Source organism: Desmodus rotundus, chromosome 1 (genome assembly GCF_022682495.2).
Source record: "Desmodus rotundus isolate HL8 chromosome 1, HLdesRot8A.1, whole genome shotgun sequence".
NCBI lineage: Eukaryota > Metazoa > Chordata > Mammalia > Chiroptera > Phyllostomidae > Desmodus > Desmodus rotundus.
This window is the reverse complement of record NC_071387.1, coordinates 201,500,520-201,521,769: the sequence shown is the minus strand read 5'-3', so window position 1 is coordinate 201,521,769 and position 21,250 is coordinate 201,500,520. Positions and strand designations below refer to the sequence as shown.

Sequence of the window (21,250 nt, the reverse complement as noted above, 5' to 3'; positions counted from 1 at the left end):
CTGACTTCAGAGAACAGTGTGTTCCCACAGTGCATTCTGTGTGTTCACTGTGAGTGCTATCAAAAGGTTTAAAAAGTAACAGGACAGTCCATTGTATCATTGGTGAAAGGACTGAATTAAAATAAGGGCTAGGAAACCTCCAGTCAAGATGGCAGCACAGGAATACATGGTGCCTCTTTGCTCAACCACATCAAAACTACAACCAAAAATATAGAACCACCACCACTCAGAACCATCAGAAATCGAGTTGAATGGAAGTCTGACAACTACCTGTCTGAATGGACCTGTCCCACACCCACGTGTGGTATTAAAAATTGGGGAGGTATATCTTGGCGGTGACGAGTCCCAGTCCCAGTCCCACACCAGCCCCCACCGCCACCCAGGGTTCCAGTGCCCACACTTCCCCACATAAGTCCCCACAACTTCTGGCTCAAAAACTAGTGGGGATTGAGTCAGTGGAAGAAACTGCTGGAGCCCCAAGCAGTTCCTTTAAAAGAATCCACACATGGACCTACGCACTCAGACTTCCTCCCTCTGGGATCCAGCGCTGGGGTAGCAGCTTGGAAGGTACTATTGGCGTGCTGGGGGAGACTGAAGTGTCTGGCATTGGGGGAACCAAAGGCCATTGTCCCTTTTCTGGGCCCTCTCCACACAGAGCCACAGAGCTGGCAGGCTGGTGCCATATACTGTCTGACCACCTTGGAGGTCCCCAGAGACTCCACCCCACCTAAGGTACAGGCCCTCCCAAGCTGCTTTTCCATATGAATCACTTGTCTTGCTCATCCTTTACAACTTCCTAAATCCTCTCAAACAAGCAATAGCCGGCCTCAGTGAGCCCCAGTCCTAGAACTAGCAGCAGCCAGCCTAGAGTCACAGCTTGGCTTCTCCTGGGAATCTGCAAGCCCAGTACCTGTAGCAGCCATCTCAGATTGCTTTATAGCTCAGGCAGGGTGGCCATGGGGAAAACACACAGGTTGGGGCTGACATTGATCTGCACCACCTGGGAAACCCCATGGACAGGTACAGACTACTTTGGAGCACCACCCCCCTTCCTCCGCACAGCTGTTCCTCCACAGAGGGCAGAGGTTGCTGGTCAGTGGTCACAGCCAATCCTTGCAGCTGAATGGCCTGGGTAAATCCCTCCCATTGATCTGCCAACAGCAACTAAGGCACAACTACAAGAGGAGGGTGTACTCAGCTCACATGAAGGGCATACCTCAAGTACCCAGCTTGGATGATAGGGGAGGCCGTGCCACTGAACCCTCCCTATAGGACACCTACTATATTAGGCCACACTACCAAGACATGGAGTCAAAGCAGCTCTACCTAATATACAGAAACAAACACAGGGAGGCTGCCAAAACGAAGAGACAAAGAAACATGGCCCAAATGAAAGAACAGGTGAAAACTCCAGAAAAAGAGCTAAAAGAAATGGAGATAAGCAATATATCACATGCAGAGTTCAAAACACTGGTTATACGGATGCTCAAGGAACTTAGTAAGGACCTCAGAAGCATAAAAAAGATCCAGTCAGAAACAAAGGATACACTAACTGAAATAAAGAACAATTTACAGGGAAACAACAGTAAAGCAGATGAAGCTGAGAATCAAATCAATGATTTGGAAAATAAGGAAGCAAAAAATAACCAATAAGAGCAACAAGAAGAAAAAAGAATCCAAAAAAATGAGGAGAGTATAAACAGTCTCTGGTACAAGTTCAAGAGGTCCCACATTCACATCATTGGGGTGCCAGAAGAATAAGGGAAAGAGCAAGAAATTGGAAATCTATTTAAAAAAAAAATGAAAGAAGGCTTCCCTAATTTAGTGAAGGAAATAGACATGCAAGTCCAGGAAGCACAGAGAGTGCCAAATAAGATGGATGCAAAGAGGCCCACTCCAAGACACATCATAATCAAAATGCCAAAGGTTAAAGATAAGGAGAGAATCTTAAAAGCAGCAAGAGGAAAGAAGTTAGTGACCTACAGGGGAGGTCCCATAAGACTGTCAGCTGATTTCTCAAAAGAAACTTTGCAGGCTAGAAGGGATTGGCAAGAAATATTCAAAATCATGAACAGCAAGCACCTACAGCCAAGATTGCTCTACTCAACAGAGATATTTAGAATTGAAGGGCAGATAAAGAGTTTCCCGGACAAGAAAACACTAAAGGAGTTCATCATCACCAAATCATTACTATATGAAATGTTAAAGAGACTTATTTAAGAAAAAGAAGATCAAAACTATGAACAATAAAATGGCAAAAAATACATATCTATCAACAACTGAATCTAAAAAACAAACTAAGCAAACAAGAACAGAGACAGAATCATGGATATGGAGAGTGTTTTGATGGTTGCCAGATGGGAACCAAGAATGGGGGAATGGGGGAAGAGGTGAGGGGATTAAAAAGTGCAAATAGGTAGTTACAGAATAGCCATGGAGATGTAAAGTACAGTATAGGAAACAGAGAAGCCAAAGAACTTACATGTATGACCCATGGACATGAACAATGGTGGAGGGATTGCCTGAGGGAGTGAGGGGTGCTGGGTGGAGGGGAGCAAAGGGGGAAATATCAGGACAACTGTAATAGCATAGTCAATAAATATAATTTAAAAAATAAGGGCTAAGCCCAAGTCAGATCTTTTTTAATATAGATAACAACCTGTATTTATAGAACTCAGGAAAAAGACCAGGCCATGGACTCTCTTCCTAAACACCTGACACACACAGTTAAAATTCTTAAAAACACGATGGATCCCTCAACTGTACCCTCGTACCACAAGGAGCTGGTGAGTGGGCGGGTAGGGCTAACAAGAAATTCTTGCAGTAAATACACATAAACCTGGCACCTACTAGAAAGAAAATTAGACTAAAATGGAAAAAATATATTCATATGTGCAAACTGATATTAGTATTTTTTTTCAGCAACCACAAAAACTCTGCTGGGCTTAGATAGGTAAATAGAAACCAGACCAAATTACAGATAAGCTTAAAAGCATGCAGATCTTCCAATCCAAGTGATATTACTGGGTGCACTTGATCCTCAGACTATGTGGCCTAGTTTTGCTGGATGACCCTCTAATTTCTGAAAAGTGCTACAGGATCCTCCTGACAACCACCTCTCCTAACTCCAGCATAGGAACTCTTAGCATTTCCGATGTGGATTTCAGAGACAAAGATAGAACACCAAGACCTGCCAAGGCTGAAAAGGATATCACTTTCAAAGGTTAAAAAAAATCCCCCCCCTTTTCTGATGACGACCCAATTACAGAGGCCAGGCATGATAACTGGGGCCTAGAAAGAAGTCTTCTACAGGCATGGACAAAACCGCCTGTTCAGCCTCCGTGAGGGGAAAAGCCAGGAAACACAGCAATAAAATGCATCTTCAGGGGGCTGCACATGGAAGCTAATCTAGCATGAAAAGAATTTTAATATAATATAGAACACTGAGAACCTACTTATATTCTTATCAGGGCCTACGTCTGTGATAGCTAAACAGATAGCTTTCATTTTTTTTATTTTACATATGAGCATCAAGTTATATAAGAGATTTATTCTTAAAATTCTGTAGGCAGAACAAAATTCTGTAAAGTGAAACCCGTTCTTCCTCTGAGAGCTACTATAAAGTCTAACATGTGCATCCATATATAAGCATGGTCCCGAGACCACGGACTTAGAGGATACTTATGGTACCACAATTAAAGTTGTAGTGCGGTGTCCACTTGTCTGACGATACTCATTTTCCACCTGCCCAGTTGAGTGAGGCTCCCGGCATCTCTTGTCTGCATCCAGCAATGGCATGTTTTAGTCCTTTTGTTTATTTACAACAGAAAAACAGTATTTTGAGTTTACATCCAGAGGAGAGACCTGAGGCGTGAATTCAAGAATGGAGCACTTACTCAGCGTGTGGGTTCTTGTGTCAGCTGTGGAGAGCATTTGCCACGACGTATTACCAGGGACAGTGCAAACCAGTCATTACAGGAATAGTCACCGTCAACTAGACCCCAGGTTCTGTCCCCACGTCCAAGAAGAGCCAGGGAAGCCTTACGGTGATGTTCCTAAATTGGGCCTTTCCCCCGGAATCCTTGTATAATCGGTTTCACAACCTCTCTCCACTCCATACACGTGTCGGAGTTTTATACACTAACGGTTTTAGGCTGATTCTGACAGTTGTCAGCTGAAGTAAATCCCACATGAATTCTAAAGCAGCTCTTTACACTAACAGAATCCTCAGTACACCTGCAACTTCAAAAAATATCCCCTTTGCCTCTCACTCTCAACCCCTGATTTAAACCAGGCAAAACTAGACTAACCTTTCAGGATAAGCAGACACTTGTGGTTATTAATCCACTAGTCATTTAAACAATCAGGTGCCCAAAGTCACACAGCTAGCAAAGACTTTAAGGGTTTGCATTAGTGAATAAACAAGCATGATTTTTAAAAAAATGTCAATTGCTTGTGTACAAAAATGGGATGTTTCTAAGACTCAGGGAAAGTATGAAATTTTAAGCTATTTTAAACAATACTTCTAATATAACTGCTGTCTAAATACTTATTTGTCCTGTGAAGAAAAGGTATTCTAAACAAAGATAAATACAATGAATTTCATGGTATTTATCTGAAGTTAGGGGTTAAAGGAAAGAAATGTTTATCTCAAATTCTCGAAAGCAAAAAGAGAGGTAGACTAGGGTACTGCTGTGCCTTACAGCATGCAGTGATGATAAACTATTGTTTACAACTTGAGAAAAATAAAACCGTAATAACATGTTGCTACAAGTATCAAGTGACATATAATTTAATTACACAATTTCATTAATATGAAGGATCAATGCTATTAAACTATTATTTATTTCAATTGCAATGCATCATTTTAAAATTCAAAGAGTAAGAAAAAGTAGATTAGTGGTTGCCATGACCGAGGAAAGGGGAAAATGGGGAGTGACTGCTAATGGGGATGGGGTTTCATTTGGAGCAGTAAGATTGTTCTAAAATTTAGATGTATGATTACACAATTGTGGGAATATACTAACTACCAATGAATTGTACAGGTGTGGACAAAAGTAGGTGTACAGTTGTGAGTACACAAAACAGTTGTGTAAATAGTTATTAATTATTGTACTATTTTCCATACAAAAAACTGTAAACCTACTTTTGCTCACCCCTGTATACTTTAAAAGGGTAAATTTTACTTTTTTTCTCACTCCCAGCTATCTTGATAGCTGCCCCACATCCAAGGCAGAAAGATGGTGGCCGCAAAAAAAGGTGAAAAAGTCACTGGAGTTGACCGACTCTAGGCTCCAACTGTGACCAGTGGAAAGTGCATGCTGGGATGCAAGCAGACTCTGGAAATAATCAGACGAGGCAAAGCGAAACTGGTCACCCTCGCCAGCATCTGTCCCGCCTTGAGGAGATCTGAAATAGAGCACTGGGCCATGCTGGTGCAGACGGGTGCCCATCACTGCAGTGGCGATGATACTGGATCGGGCACAGCGTGTGGAAAATACTCCAGCGTGCACACTGGCTGTCAGTGACCCAGGTGATTCCGCCACCATTGGCAGCATGCCAGGACAGCCTGGTGAGAAGTCAACTATGCAAAATTTTTCTTTAACACAACTGACTGGAGGTCTTTTTTTTTTTTTTTTTAAAGGTAAATGTCATAGTATGTGAATTATAGCTCGTTAAAGTTACTGTAAAAAGAGTCCTGGTTGGTGTGGCTCAGTGGATTGAGTGTCAGCCTGTGAATCAAGGGGTCGCTGGTTCGATTTCCCATCAGGGCACATGCCTGGGTTGTGGGCCAGGTGCCCAGTAGGGGGCGCGTAAGAGGCAACCACACATTGATGTTTCTCTCCCTCTCTTTCTCCCACCCTCCCCCTCTCTCTAAAAATAAATAAATAGAATCTTTTTTAAAAGGTTATTATAAAAAAGAGGTAATGCTAAACATTTTATTACCTATGTGACTTTCTAAAAAGAAAATAATTATTTATTTCAGGGTCATAGGCTGAACACATTCAAATCTCCTATCTGTAGACTGCTTTGTCTATTATTTTCTAGGAAATTATGCCCCTGAATGGTTAGTGTAACATCCTAAGTATCTACAGGCTTCTAACAACTCTTCTAACAGCTTGTAACTCTTATAACAATCTACAGCCATAGGCTTCTAACAACTATAAAACATGGAAATGATATGAAATATTGAAGAGTTTGACATACTGATAGACCCATTTTTTTAAAAAAGGTTTCAATCCCAGTGGCCTACATAACATAAAGACATCTGTTTTCTTGAGAATTAACAGTTATAAATGCAGACAATATAAGTAATTTCACACATCAAGCTTATGTGTAATGAAATAAATCTGCTCAAGGTTCTTCTTTCAACAAGATAAGACTCTAACAATAAATGGCTATAGCTCATCTTGTTAAGATCAAAAGGGAATGACCTCAGCAGCAAAATATGCCTAGCAGCTCAGCTATTTCACCAGCTCAGTTACTAACCACACAGGAGCAGTCTTGCACCAAACAGCAAAAAGAAAAAAGAAGGGATTCTTAAAAGACCTGACTTGTTGAGTTTGTAAAATGCTTCATAACTTTTATTTAGTCTTTAGGGTTTTAATTATTCAGATGGCTACCTCTGAGTTGTGCTGACAAGCAACAAGATAAACTTTTCCTTAACTTGTAAGTTCTCTGCAGATATTTCAAATCCACCAAAATTATAGCAGTAGGACATCAAGAAAAAGATCTGTAAGAGCATCTTCTGTGCCATCAGATGAAATGTCACATAAAGTGACTCATTTTTATAGTGATCCTAATTCTAAAAAAGCTATAAAATAGCTTATTTTGTGTTTAAATTTTAACTACATGAGTTACTGCAAATGTTTATGCATAAAAACATGAGCTGCACTTAGGCTTCCTTTGAAATAAAACAAACACAATTAGAAAAATGTCAACATCAATAGGAAAAAAATCTCTTGTAAAACTATAACTCAGAAATACTGCAATAAAAAGGTAGACTTATTAGTGAAAACCTAACTAATAATATAAATAGAAAACCTCATGTTTTTTATATCATAAACTTTATCAGTACCATATAAATTATACCATCACAATTTCGCTGCAAGAAGAAAAGGGTGATTTTTTTCCTATTTCCACTCTAAAGAGCTAAGCTTTCTCCAATCTAACATGCCCACATAATGGTCAGTGAGGAAACTGAGCCTCAAATGTACTAACTTGTAAGTTTCAAATTGTAAGTCTTCTAGTTTTTCTAGAATGCCATTTTAAGGAACAAAGAAAATTTTCCACTTGACTACAGAAAATCTGAATGTGCCCTGGTATCCCCTACACATATGGAGCGCGTCTTGGATGCCTATCCAAGGGGTCCCTAGAGGAGACCCTTCTCTTCCCTTCAAGTAACTCTTTTTCCTTCCACTGTTTCCTTTAGCCTCAAGTCTCTAAACCCATGAGTTCTTTCTTCCTTTTCCGCACTAGCACATGAAGCGATTTTCTACATGTAAATAGCAGATGGACTTACAACTTCAGATGCCATCTTTATGTTAAATTGACACAGAGAACTTTCCTAGTTTATTACTAAAAAAAGCAATATGCCATAATATAAACAACAACAAAAATAATTCTACCCACCAGAGGATTAAGCTTTGCCAACACAATGAGACCCGCTTTATAAAAATAACCCTCCTGGTGAGAAGGCCTGTGGCCGAGACCCTCCTACAGCAGGTCCTGCCCTTGTTGGGGACAAAACAAGCAGCAGCGCCATGCCAACGTGACAGCTGCCGAAAAGGAATTCTCCTGCATTCCGAAGAAGCGGCACTCCACTTCCCCACCGAGGTGGCCAGCCTTATCTGCTGTGACCGTGTGTCTGATCGTCTATCCCCTACACATATTCTATACAGTTTTACTTAAACAGTTGTTTTAACACAGTGCATGCCACCCCTCTGACATCGATTAGTGAGAAAGCCTTTATTTCCAAAAGAATTAAAAATATATGAATTTTGAAGCTGACCAAAATAATCTTATCTCTCGACTTTCTAGATTAGTTAATCCTCTATTACTAGAACTTTGAAAGAGGCTACAGAGGTTACAAGAAGTGTGAAAGGCTCCAGCCTTCATGGCACTTAAATAAAATTTAAAGAGATAATATAAGCAGAGTGGAAAATAATTAGAAAAAGTTAAGTCACTATAGACTTTGCTTCCTAGTGGTCTTTCTCCTGAGGTGAGGCATGGTGAGTCTGCCATGCTCAATCACAGGCATCCTTCTCAGGAGCTCCTCCCTGGCGGCAGGTACAACAGAGCACCTGCCTCATGCAGTTAGAGGAGTGTGCAACTGGTACAGTGATAGTGACTCCACACATGAGTCTGCCAGTCACAGGTACCGTGACCATGGGCTGGCCCAGCCAAAGCCAACGCCTGACTAGATAAACGGCTTTGACACTTACGTTTTTTTCTCAACACTGTCTTCTGCAAGCTTGTTCATGTAGTGACATAAATTATGAGTAGCTGGTTGAGTGTACTGGGAAAGCCAAGTGACTCTAATTGTCACAAAGCTTCTAACATATAGGACTAGTTCCTACTGTTTCTTCTTTTATGATTTCATTTATTTATTTTTAGAGAGAGGGGAAGGGAGAAGAGAGGGAGAAAAACATCAATGTGTGGTTGCCTCTCATGCGCCCCCTACTGGGCACCTGGCCCACAACCCAGGCTGTGCCCTGACTGGGAATCAACCTAGCAACCGTTTGGTTCACAGGCTGGCGCTCAATCCACTAAGCCATACCAGCCAGGGCCTGTTTTTTATAAAGAACTATTAAAGCACCTCAGACAGATTCATTTATAACTTGAGATATGCAATAGCCCAGTTTGAATGAGTTATTATAGAAATCAGCAATAACTAAGAATACAAACTCATGTTCTGTCAAAGGAATGTATTTATTAAGATTTGAAGTGGCACAAAAGATAAGAAGGAAAGGTGTTAATCTGATATACACAGATAGGTAATAACTCCCATTTGGCTTACCAGATAGAATCTCATTTTTGACTTTAAACTGCGAGTTCTGGGGAGGGGACATACTGTAGCTTATTAACTGTATATCTTAACAGAAGGAGCTGAATTAGTGGCCCACCTGCCAGTGAAAGCGCATCACTTTAACCACAGGAAAATACATGGCGCCACAGGTCAGAGAGACGCCTTTGCCTAGAGTGAAAAGAAAGCGATTCTTCAAAAGGCAGTGCTTAATCTACAGTGACTCAGAGAGCGTCTGGCCTTGACCTACTCCCCAAACCAACACGACGTTAGCATTTTACAATATTTACATTTTTTTAAAAATGTAGCATGTACCTCTCTATCTTGAATTGTATAAACTCATAAGTCAAGCTACTTTGGGAACACTCAGTTATTAATGGCTTTTCTTGGTTTAAAAATTTCCCCATTACTGGTTTTGTTTAAATTGGCTAATTAAAATATCAAAATTTCATTCTGCTATCAAAAAGAAAGTATAAAAAACCTAGAAAAGTTATCTTCTAGAAGTTACAAACATAAGCAATAAATACAATGAAAGAAATTTCAAAGAAAAACAAAATAACTAAAAAGAGGTAAAATTTTTTAATGTAAGAAAAACAAAATGAGTTTAGTCTTATAAAGCATAACACTAGCCCTGACTGGTGTAGCTCAGTTGGTTGGGTATCGTCCTGCAAGGTGAAAGGTTGCTGGTTCGATTCCTGGTCAGGGCACATATGAGAGGCAACCAATCGATGTTTCTTTCTCATATTAATATTTCTTTCCCTTTCTTTCTCCCTCCCTCCCCTGCTCTCTTAAATAAACAATATCTTTTTTTAAAAAAAGATATCTTTTAAAAGAAAGAATAATACTAAATAAATAAATATTATAAGATAATAATTTCTCAAACTTTCAAAAAGTCTTTAATATTTATACTGATTAACCCAATTCTGGTGGTAAACTAGCAACCAAATAAATCAGTATTTCTACACAACTTCACAGGAGTATACTCTTGATTAATAATTGTTGTTGGGAGACATTAAGGAAGAGGAAGAGTGGAGGAAAAGGGGAGAAAAGGGGGAAAGGAAGGAGGGGAGTTGAGGGAGGAGAGAGAGAGGAAGAGTGGAGAAGGAGGAAGGATATATGAGAAATGGTAAGTAATGACACACCAAACTAAGAGAAAAGCTCAATACATCTTGCTTAACGACAGGGTAAGAATAGCCATAATTATGAGAATAAGGATCAAAGAAAGACAAATTATTAATGTGCTGGCTAAGGAGTGGGGTGGGGGCAGGTGTAAGGACAAAAATGAAAAACTAGGCCTTCTAGCCTAAGAACAAGATCACTGCGGAGCCACCTGCTTTTATCCACAGAGAAAGTAGAACTCAATGAATAATACAGACAGTGGTAGATAGGGCTGAACAGAGACATACACGTTCACCAAGCAGGGGGTATTTATGAATCAAAGAAAAATGGTACATATGCTGAGTTCAAAAGAAAAAATTCAGGGCCAACAGATAGTAATATGGTAATTACAGTACATGCGATTCAGCAGCTTTAAAAAGGAAACAGCATACTATGTCAGAAAATCTAGACAGATTACATCATAATAACTATTCCTAAATAAATGTCTGATATCCCTTTTAAACTTGAAATTCAGAAGGGCTTTGTTTGCATCTAAAAATGGCTGAAATTCACACAGAATGTTACCACTGATGGAACTTGAAGAGCCAAGGCAGTTGGTCATGCTAGTTCTTATAGGATTTGTAATATCCTTAAATATTATTAATAGTAAAATATTAAGAAATTAATATATTATAAATTAATGTTCACAATATATTCCAAAATAAATTCCTAGAAGACATCTAAATTAAATGTCCACACAATGCAAATAATTCATTTTTTATTTTATAGTCAGTGTTTGTGGGGTAGACTACCTGATATATGGATTTAGTCATGGAATATATGTTTATTTAATAAGACATTTAGAATTACATAGAACCAGAATAAAATTCTCATTGAAAGATGCCTAACATCTGAAACTATACAGTTACCAAAGTCCACCACTGACTCTACCGTAACTCTGAAACTTCTTTTACCACTAAGGCTTTCCCGATCTTTAACAAAGTGTACCCCCACAACAAAGCAATGGTTTCAGACTCCTACACAAAAGGTAGATGCGGAAAAGAAGAAAAAAAGGAAGGGTCTTGCAATTGCCCCACCTGCCTGGTGAGATAGCTAAGTGGGTAAATACATACAAAGCGTTTGGAAGAGTACATCCGGCATGCAGCGAGCATTTCGTAACATCGGCCATTACCCTCACACAAAGACAGTGTTGTACAAAGGCCCCAGTCTCCATAAACTCTCTAGGAAGAATAAATAGCCCATCTTTGGTAAACTCACGGTTGATCTATCCAGGGTCACTGCCCCGCCAATGCTCTTCAAGTAGCAGAGGCATTAATTAGAATAGCTACTTGGGTGGTCATTAACAGCAGTGATTTTGCTAAGCGGTTTTTTTTAAATGAACTTCCGAAATGTCACATACTAGCTTTGCCATTTTGAAGCACCAGCTAGCTTCTTTTCATGACGTTCTATAATAAAATTACCACCAGATAGATTCAATTAAAGTTAGCTGATCATTTCTTTTGGAAGTTACTCGTGTCTAAAAAACAAAATCTCAGTGATTTCATTTCTAATATATCACTCCATTTCAAAAAGAAAATAAAAATATTAAATCCAGTGAAACCCTGAGTAACACGCCCTTCCTTAACACTACTTTGGATATACAGCAACTGGCGGCTGGCTCCCACCCTCTACAACAGGCTCCCAGTCACTCCATCGGTCTCACAGTACCATGGGTGTGTTTAACCGCACCCCCGACTTCCCTCAGCTGAGTGTTTGTGGCTCCTTCTACAGTGCTGTGGCACGGTTTCTGCATCAGAAACTGAAGTCCACACAGAGGAATTACTTTGACTCTCACACTTAGTTACTATCATCTGGAAATGGGCTCTACTCTCCCTGCTCCCCAAGAATGACCAACCCACCCTTCCTACTGTGCTCTAATTGCTACTGTAATTTCCCACAGTCCAGGGCATCTGCCTGGGTAAGAGGAAAATTAACAGGTATTAAAAAGAAATATTAACATCTGACTTAAATTGTTAATGAATTAAAGGATCATTAAAAAGAGCGTTCTATTGAAAACTGTGGAGGGGAAGAAGGTGTCCGATATTTCACACAACGTTGCTAAGTCTGCTTAAGATCGAGGACCTCTAAAAGAGAATGTCACTTGCAAATAAAGATCATATAATGTATGTTTATTATGATTCAAAGATATAAACTGAAGAGTTCCATTACAAGTGCTAGCAGAGCAATCAAGTAATTTAAATCTTTTTTCCCGAATCAGTAAACTATCTAGCTTTTCCAATAAAATTTTTATGTCCAAAACAGGTTAATAAGAGAACCCCAGTGGAATACCCCACCCAGCCCTGTGATTTGCCATGGAGTACAGGGCACAAACTGGATGGTAGTAACTACTATAGAACTGGTCAGATCATATCATGCAAAGAATAAGCACACAAAAATAAATTCTTTGGTAAGGAGATTCTTATTTTTCCAAATATTCTTTCTGCATCTAAATGTAGACACTATTAGTAAATATACTTTTAAAAAGGAGCGGGGGAGAAAATACAAAATATGAAATAAGTTGCATGCATAAAATACTTATCACATTATTTATAATAGATAACAAAATGGTTTCGTAAGTTATGGTACTTAAGACTGAATATTATGCCACAACTAAAAACTATAGGAATACAAACTACACAACAGCAGGGAAACGATTTTGGTATAGGGTTACACAGCTTTTGACATAAGGTTAAGAAAATAAGATTCGGTGTCATCAGTAAGTACAGCTACGTTCAAGGGCATTTAAAAATACTCTGAGGTACTTCCTCTCCTCACAACGTCAGCAGTTACACGACAGCCAGGAATCAACGCGTGAGGGTCGGCTTCTCTCGCCTCCCCCAGATTCCTACAGCGTCGTCACGCAAGGTCACAAGCATGAAACACGCACTTTTTAAAAAGTAAGCAATAAGGAGGCACAAAGGGCACTCGAAGAAATGGCATGAACTTATAATTTCATAACTTTGAGAGATTCATTTGTCAACCCTAAACACTTGAGAACTTCAAGTCTTGTAATGTTTATATTATCAGAATGTCGTATGATGAACGGGAGATAAGATAGTTAGTTTCATGCTTATAGTGAACTAGTAATAATTATTAATATAAGTGTTTAAGAATTCTGTGCAAAAAGATTACCTCATATCCTTACATTATACTAATTATTCTTTGAACTGGGTTGAGCTTTTGCTGTCAAGTCCTATGAATTTTTCCAATGCATGTATTGCCTGCAATTCTAGCAGCTGCCATTAGGTGGTGACTGCTAATGGGCGCTGGCCCAGGTAAAGAGTAGAGGCAGGACACAGAATACAATTCTATAAACAAAAGAATATTTTATCAATAGTCACCATAATAAAATGTAGCAAACTACTCACTAAAAGGTATGGTTGGCTATATAAGAAATACAGTTTAAAGAAATACAAACAAATAATTTTCTAACATATTTAAGCTTTATTTTTTCCAATAACTACCTACAAAAATCCATAACTGATATCCTAGAAGGTAACAAGCTGGAGTTTGTTCTGTTCATTCCTCCTGCTTATTCTTGCCTTTCCATGACCTTTTTAAGACTTACAGGCTTCAAGACTTAGAGCTTGGTATGAACTCTGACTGGTGCCTGGAACTATTTTCCTTTAACTACTTTCCTAGAAGACTTCGATCGATCCTTCGACCCCAGACTCAAATATTATTTCCTTTGTGAAGCCTTCCCTGGGCACCCAAGCAACATCTTCCTCCACACCTGTCGCAGACCTTGAGGCAGGCGGGCCTAGGTATTCTACTTATTTAGCCCTCTACGGCACAGCACACCAGGACATACACATACATTTTATGAGCTGGCAGTGCTGGCTGGCCTATGACCAGGATTAAAGCAGCCTGTAAAGCGAGCCAGTTCCTCCCAGGCCAAGATCTGGCAGAGTCAGGCTTACAATTTTCCACAATAACTCTTAGACACATGCCTTAGTAGCTGTCTTTGGTGGCACTGGCCAAATAGGAACAATCGGAATGTATAAAAAAGGAGTATTGCACTAAACCAGTGGCAAAGTTAGCATTCTTGTAGCATATGAGAAGTTTGCAACAAATTAATTTCACCAAATGAATCAAAACTATGGAAGGCTGTTGCTAAAGCTGTGTGTCCAGAATCCCTCTGAGAGAGAGATAAACCTTTCAGCAATACTAACAGTAACAACAGCAATAACAGTGAGTAACTCATGGAGTGCTACTCTGAGACAGACGGATCCTGAGCACCTTAGGTATGGAAATCCATTTAATGCTCACAAAACCCCATTTTACAGAAGACAAAACACGGGCAAGGAGACAGAGAATAACTTGCCAAAGGTCACACAGTACATGGTGGAGCCTGCATTCGACCCTGAAAATCTGGCTCCAGAGTCCATGCTGAGAACTAACTGCTACATTTCACTGCCTTACAACTCAAATGTGGACTGTCTTCAAAGCCTGGACAAAAATGTGATGGTGAACTTGTGACCGCATAGCGGGAAAGACATTACACAAGACCAAGCACATGCACACACCCACTCCCCCCTCCACTCATTCCACTCACACAACTGAAACAGAAATCTCAGTAAACAGTACTACCTGTGACACGGTCTGACAATTTCTACTTTATTTTGTAAAAACTGCTGGTCATGACCCAAAAAAGGGTCTTACAATGAAGTTTGAAAAACACTGCACTAACCCCAAGATCACCTTCACCATGCAACCCTCTATTCTAAAGGAAGATACAGTAAACAGGATACAGATGGTTATAGGCTTAAGAAAACTTGAGCTAGGGAGGGAATGTGATATAATGGAGCCATACATGAGTTCCAGTCCCTACCTCACCACCAAAGAGATGTGCGACCAGCAAGTCATTTGGTTCTTCAAGCCAGTACTGTGAGAACTGAGACAGAGTGTGTAAAGCTCTTGACCCATAATACATATAAAGAAGGGTTATTTTCTTCCCTCCACACCAACTCTTGGAGTTGACTCTGTGGGTTTAAAGTAGCTTTCATAAAAGCAGAGGTTGGGTTATTTTGAAATGGGAAAGGATCTAGAAATTGCTCCTATGATTTAGTGAAAACTAAAGCAACATCCTATCTGGAAAAAAACCCTTTCTCTTTCCCCGGTGAGTCTGGGCTGACTCCCACAGCGAAAAGTAGCAACAGGAAAACTCTGCTCTTGCACTATGGGACCCATGTCTCTTAGCAAACAGGGCTTCATGTTCCTCTGAAAAAAACGATCCAGAAGGGCCCCACTCCCTGCCGCAATCGCCTCGCTGTAAAACTTGGTTATGAGTGTCCAATGGTCCCACAAGACTGGGGAGCATCCTGGAGAGTGAGGACCAGGTTGTATTCATTTCTGTGCAATCAGCTTAAAGCTCGATACCTAATGCAGGGCTGATCCACAACATTAGATATAAAATAAATGTTTGCTGAGCTTAACAGAAGAAATCCTCCAAATGCAAATCTATATCATGTTTCATTTCTGTATGACTCCAGTCTGCCTCTTCCTCCTGCATTCCCACAGTAGCCAGTTCTCTTCGTGACCATTTTTATACTACCCATTGCTTTCATTCCTCCTTCGTAATAAAAGTCGACTTACCATTGGCTTACTTCTCTGCAGTTTTAGAACTGTTCTTCACACGGGTAATTGGTCTTTCTTGAAAGGCCAGAATTCAATAAATGTAGTCTAAGGCATTTGTTTTACAGATGAGGACGCTGGTCTGGGATGGGCGAGTATGCTGCCCAAGCTCTAACAGGTAGTAGACGACAGGTGTTAAGCTGACTTGTGGCCCAGTTTGGCACTACAGTAACAGCAAACTTGGCCTTGTATATTTTAAATGCAGCCAGTTGAAGGGGGAAAAGAATAAGTGCAAGTAAACTTGTATTGAGCACCAACTACGTGCTAGGCACTGTGCTTTCTGTGCATCCTCACACTGAAAGCTTACAACACACCTACAAAGTTGTACAGATATTTATCTTGTAAATTCTCTGGATAAGTGACATAAAAAAAAAAAGAGCTTCGAAGCTATTACAGCAATTTCTCTGTCAATGCCTATTTCTCTGTAATAACCTTGCTAGACCATACCGAGTGGAGACACCCAATATGAGTCGCTGGAAATGCGGTTACATATTTTGAAAAATCTAGTAAGTACAGAACTCTGAATTGTATGTGTGTAAAAAATTAATTATGTAATGGGTTATAAAAAAGAATCATAATCTTCTGCCTACTTGGGACACATAAGTAAAACTGCCCAGGTAAGATCACGATGCCAACTACAACATAGTTACACGGGACAAACCAAAGGCTGCCCTACCCCTTCAGTTATTCAGTGGAGAGGTAAAGCTGTGTCACCAACTTTTTGTTGAAAAGAAAGTCATGGAGGAAATCAGCCTTATTCCGTCATGAAGACACAACTACTGAGTGACATCACAGAACAAGTGACCGTGTGAAGTGCCGTTACACACGTCCGTGCTACCTGTCTTTGCTGATAGGTTAGTACAGCTTCCCACAAATATCATTTGTTTTACTTTAATTAATAAGACCCAGCCCATGAGGGGAACACGTATCAAAGGGGAGCCTGTGATTAATAACTTATGACATGTCTCTATCTTATACTCTGCTTTTCTTTTTATTACTGTAACAACAGGAAAGTGTTATCAAGGGAAGGGTAAACTTTTCACTTGGAGCACATTTTTAAAAGTAGTAAAAAAAGCTAACATTTTCATCAAGACAAATGTTAAAAAAGTATTTTCACACGAAAGGATCGTTTATAAGACAGAAATAGTTTCACAAAATTGTGTAAACTTACAAGATTTAGAAAGAGGCAACTGGAAAGGGCAACTCATTATTCACACTTCCTTGCGACGTGCCTGTTACCTGGCTCCCTAACTTCCTCCAGCCTGACAATATGGAGCTGCAGAGACGAGGTGACAACTGCTTTCCAAGTTGGGAGTGGATTCAACCAGCGTACATACCATAAAAGAAAAGGGACTCAGAAACAGTATATAAATATGTCACATAATCACAGAAAGTTAGCAAAGAAATGGAAAGTATGATTTAAAAAAGAAAAACCACTTATTATAGCTAAGTCTTTCAGAAAAAAGAGAGTCAAACCAAAGAATCACTTTGATTTTAATTACGAGTTTCTAGAATTGTAAAACCCACAATACGGAGATACTTTTTATTCCCATTTCTGCAACTAAGTTCAATTCACCAATTTTCACAGGAACAATATTCTTCTCCGTATACGACTACTCCATTGAGAGCGCCCGGGCCACCATCCACCACAAGAGGACTGGTGAGTCAGTCACACGTACAGATTCGCTTAGTCACGCACGGAGCGGGCTGACTGTACTGCAGTCTCCTTGCCTGACCTAGAAATCCCCAGGAGAAATGCAAACTGCCCTCTATCAACTCCTCCATTAGGGATGCCAGTAAACAAATATTCCCTTCACACCTTGGAGACATCCATATTCTTCTTTAAAAAAACCAAATATATAATGGAATGAATCAATAAATATTTTAAAAACTGCATTGCTGTAACAATGAAGAGATGTACTGATGATGTGAACAGTATGTCTATATGGATTCAAGATAAACAAAGAAAATACTCAATAGCATCCTCTACAGTTTATAATCCAGACATAAGAATTATTGTGTATCACTGATGTTTCTATAGCCAAAATAAATGGCTGGTTAACAACTGTAGAAAGTGTATAAATAAAGTAAAACATAACAAACTTAAGACTTTATCGAACTTTCCTCCAATGTTTTTGAAGGTGTGAACATCATCTTGCTACATACACCAATAGAGTACACATGAAGAACTTTTTGCATAAAAATTACATAAAACTTACATCAAGGTTAGTATGACATTAAATTTTCTTATAATTCATAGATATATAAGGTGAAGTTTTATACTGTAAACATATGATAAAATATACATCTAAATAAGTTGAAGGCACTAGGAAAATTATAAATCAAACAAAGGCTATTCAAGCATAAACAGGAATGTGAAAAGTAAAATGTGTAAAAAAATTAAAAGGCTTAATTATAAATAATTACATTCTGTAAACTCAACTCCCCCAATATGATTTGATTCATTTATTTTGAGATACATAAGATAAATGACCACAATACTTGTGCATTCATTTCATCAATAACACTGAAAAATCATGCTATAATTTCAGGTATACATTAGGTTTCTATTGGGCCAAATTGTGTCATCAACAAACACAGCACTGTACAACTCATCTCTACGGCCAGGCATAAGAATCCTTCTCAGGTGCTTTGACCACTTTAGGTCAGCATCCAATCACCTTAAATCACCGTAGAACCAAAATATAATAAATCTCTACACTGTTGTTGATGTGTTGTTTTCAAATCATTTCAAAATTTAGTGATTAAATAAAGCCATATTTTGTCCTCTCACAAATTCCTAAGGGGAAAGTAGGTCCAAAATCCCAAACAATGCACAGTTCTCTCTGTCAGTTTCACTGTTCAGTTAAAAACGATGTGTTCGCAGGCTTTTATGGTTCACAGTATCATGCTTCGTGATCGACACAGAGAACACTGGCGTTTTTCCACTTAAAACAGACATGACAAACAAGCTCCCAAAATACCCGCCCTCAGCCTTCAATGTAACAAATGGACTCACATGAAAATTAACACAAATTCTTTCTATACTTAATCAAACACTGGAATTCAGACATTAACTTTAAGGATTCCAATGCTTGAATTAAAGGCAGAGAATTCAAATTACAATGACCACACATGAGCCTGAACGGTGACATTAATAGGGCAACCACAGTCATAAACCGTAGTTATAAGTTCTAAACATGGCCTTTCAAATAATTTATCCTTGTAGTTCTGCGAAGGGTCACTATTATTATTTTTTAATCATGCAGACTTTTTACCTACTCTGTGTTTCTTTGCATAATAAAAATAAAACAAAGCAGCATAAAAGCAAACTACTTTGAAAAGAAGGAAGTCATGAACCACATGAATTTATGAGAAAATTAAGAGATCTACATCATTCCTACATTCAACAGTTTGTCAACAGAAGCTCAATCAAACTAACACCAAAATGTACACATCTCAATTTCAGCAGTAATTTGAGAATAAATTCTCATTACTCTTACAGCTCATGAAGAAAAGACGGTTTAAAAAGTATCTGAGTAAATATTGCCTTTGAAAGTATATTTTACCATAACCACCAAATGTGAATGGGAATATTAACAGGAGTTGGGCTCTACTGCTAAACCCCAGTTAATTTTTCAACAAAGTTATCTGTTTCATGTAAAAATTTCTACTAACGAATGTTTTCAAAATGGATATATTTTAATTACCCCCACGGCAACAAAATCAAAGCTCTGAATTTTTAAATGCCAGTAGCCAGCAAAACACTTTAAAAGGTATCCTTATGGTTTTAAAATGAAAAATTGGAAAGTATATTAAAGGATAATTAAAATTGGATGAAATAAACCAACAATTAAATTAGCTACAAACGATACCAGATATTGCAGAAGCAGGATGGACACAGTGCATTTTGTTTCCGTGAGGGCTTCGCCGAGCAGGAACCGCTAGGGATAAAACCACGCCGTGCTTATTTGGCAGCATGGACAGTACAAAACTGCCCAGAACCAGAAAGCAAGCAGGAAAAAGTCCCCCGGCAGCCAAAGAAGATGGTAAAATTAACATGCTAAAAAAATCCATACACTATACTAATGGCTCATTCCTTCTTCTTCTGTACCAATTCTAAAAGCCTGGGCCCACCCTGCCCTGCCCCAGTCCACAGCTTATTAGAAGCACAAAACTGAGGAAACTGAGGTACTTATATAAATTATCACACCAACAGCAGCAAAAAGTAACAATTAACAGAAAAGGAAAACCAAAAAATAAAAACAGCAGTCAAGAACCCCAAAAGCTATAAATATACCTACATGTGCCAAGACTTTCTGAGGCATATCATACCACAGTGTAATAATTTATAAATTATGACACTGAATTATATTCAAAACGCTTATTAATAACAGAGGAAATGAATGTAATATTTTAAGTTTTCCAAAAAAATACTTAAAATAGGGGAAAAAGTCTTGGAGTTATACAAAAGTTTACTTGGCGGGGATCCATTTACATAAACCACCATTCCTGGGAGAATTTTACAAGTGTATTTACAGATGTTGCTAATTATAAAAATCAAGTGAACTCTGCACAGCAGCCTTCTAGCTAGAGTCTGGGAGCTCCAGCATGCCATCCACACGCTCCCATAGAGGAGCTCAGCAAGATGGGACTGAAGCTCTAAGAAAAGCTAAGGACTGAACACTCTATGCAGCCTTAATCCAATTCAAATGAACCCAAGGCTGGCCCTGCACCTGAACACTAACTATGCACAAGGCTTACATTTAATCCACACTTCGATCTTGTGAATCAAGTACTAGCCCTTTTGATAGGAATGTGAGACTTCGTGGTCAAAGACTTAGCTCAAAGTCATGACTGGTGGTGCAGTACCCAAGTTCCTCCAGGCCTGTACACTGTACACTATCATGCCATGACAAATTTGCCAAAAATTCAATTGTATAATTCATCTTTACAAGATACAACAGATAAAAATATTTATCATCTACTGAATCACAGTATCAAAAGCATTCGCTAGTGGCAATCATCATTTTCCAAAGGGTATTCCTGGGGACACTACACCCAGAGTGTAAGAGGTGTCATTGGCTGTGGAAAGAGGGGGGGGTGCATCGATATATCTGGAAAACGCTGGTTTCTTTTGTTAATGAATTCCTCAGGATATTTAATGTACTTAGTCTTTGGCTCTGTGACCCTCCAAGGTTGGAAGGAGGCTGAGTATGAGCAGGTCAAAGACAGCCCCAGACGAGACAACAGAAGCCCCCCCACCAGATCTTCTGTTCTCCAGCAGGACAGTCAGAGCTGATCGGATGGCGATGCCGTGTTTGCAAGAGCGAGGAAGCATGCGAGAACTCTTAAGAAGCCTCTGCTCAATTTGTAAGAATTTTTGTTGCTATTTCCTCTGTAGTATTACAAATAGCACATTCTTGTGAACTA

At 39.2% G+C, this 21,250-nt stretch overlaps 1 protein-coding gene and 1 pseudogene across 1 annotated transcript in view; one reads left to right on the top strand and one right to left on the bottom strand.

The window, feature by feature from the left end:
* WDR70 (WD repeat domain 70) overlaps nt 1-21,250 on the bottom strand; it is a 224,809-nt gene that overhangs the window by 116,198 nt on the left and 87,361 nt on the right. The gene's annotated exons all lie outside the window — the stretch shown is intronic.
* LOC112320918 (large ribosomal subunit protein eL30-like) lies at nt 1,013-21,119 on the top strand (annotated as a pseudogene).